General features: G+C 34.7%; 1 non-coding gene across 1 annotated transcript; it reads left to right on the top strand.

Annotated features, from left to right (window-relative positions):
* The first annotated feature begins 1,276 nt into the window (after positions 1-1,276).
* Trnag-ccc (transfer RNA glycine (anticodon CCC)) lies at positions 1,277-1,347 on the top strand. Its single transcript has one exon. It is a non-coding gene; the product is annotated as a tRNA-Gly (tRNA).
* The last annotated feature ends 295 nt before the right edge of the window (positions 1,348-1,642 follow it).

Raw genomic sequence — 1,642 nt, 5'->3', positions numbered from 1 at the left:
TTTAACAAGGTAGGAACTGTAAATTTTTGACGGCTATTTAAAAGTCGCCTTTTATCCTCCAAAATATTAGAAATATTCCATAAGCCCAAATCTAGATCCGCCCACTCCATACAAACCATTGTATGAGCGCTCTTGACTACCCTATATTATTTGCGCCTTACAATGGTTTCAAATATTATGTTGTCACTGAGATTAAGAAAGATGGTCGCAAAGAGTCACTGACTGAGCACCTAACGGGAAGCCCACGTTGTCGAAAATGGAACTGTTTGCCAAATGAGAAGTAGTTTTACTCTGTGTGAGTTGTTTTAGAACGTTTGTTATTTCATTTATGTAGGGTTTGAAATCGTCTTTCTGTGGTTCTGCCTTGTTTTCATAGCTTGTAAACAGTGTCAGTGAACGTACATAGCTTTCCCCATTGAAGACAATGGGGAAACCAGAAAAAGTGAAACATATTGCATGCACAGACACCCCCTCTGCTCATACACGGTCTTCCACATACAATCAAATAATGTTAAAAATAGTATATCCAGATGGAAATTTTCTGTGTAAATAACTTTCTGTGCTCAGTTGAGTATGGTTGTAGATGAGAAACCGTGAAAGGAAACAAAACTATAACGCAAAAGCCACAGCACATGGTAAAAAGGTATAAATAAAAAATCTTGTCTGTTTCAAATTTGTGAATAATTTCTTAAAAAGTCAAATGTTTGTACCCAGTACCTATGTAGAGATAAGTTAGAAAAATTTTCCTGTTAGTTAATAAAAAGAAATTAAGAAGGAGCTTTGTTTATGCTGTAACTTCAGTAAATTGTATCTAGGTAAAGAAAGAAAAAAGTGTTTCCTCAAGACGAATCCCACCTAAAAACAAATTTATTTGTAAATTAACGCAAACACAAGAGCTTAAGATGAGTAACTATATTGTAATTGTTGTGATATTTCATGCCGTTCATATTCGGTTTCACCTTTTCATTTGTCAATATTACTTTTCATATTCCCTGTATGAAACTGAAATTCATGTTTTCTACGAATTATAAAACAGTTACAAGTATAAACACATATATATATATATCTGATCACATAAAGTGCATCTAAGAGCAGCCTTCCAGCTTTCTAATTGCTCATAATATTATTTTCCGCTGGCCTTTCTTGGATAATTCAGTGCAGACGGTTGTACGAGATATACATACGGTCAGTACTACACTAGAAAACAGCATTTTTAAAAAGAAAATTAGGTAAATACACACTTCAAATATTTTGTGTTAAAGATGTGTTTCCTGTAGCACTGCTGGTGTAGTGGTATCATGCAAGATTCCCATTCTTGCGACCCGGGTTCGATTCCCGGGCAGTGCAAGTATTTTTATTCGTAATTCATTACGACATTTTGTTGCGAATGATTCATTAATTTTGGTTTCAAACAGATTTTAGTACCACGAAAAATATATACATCGTAATACAGCCCACCATCCCTAGCTGTGACGTAAATGTTTCAATTTGTTTTTTGGTTTTCGGTAACGTTTTTGTTTTCTTTTTCTTGTCAGGCATTCTTTACCGTCTCTTATAAGCTCACTTGAACAGTTCTGTTCTTTCGCCGTTTCATTTTCAGGTGTTTTAAAACATATGAAGGAAGGCAGACCTAAATGGTCTT

This window comes from Schistocerca nitens, chromosome 10 (genome assembly GCF_023898315.1).
Source record: "Schistocerca nitens isolate TAMUIC-IGC-003100 chromosome 10, iqSchNite1.1, whole genome shotgun sequence".
Lineage (NCBI taxonomy): Eukaryota > Metazoa > Arthropoda > Insecta > Orthoptera > Acrididae > Schistocerca > Schistocerca nitens.
The sequence above is the reverse complement of the archived record's forward strand: the minus strand, read 5'-3'. Positions and strand labels throughout refer to the sequence as shown.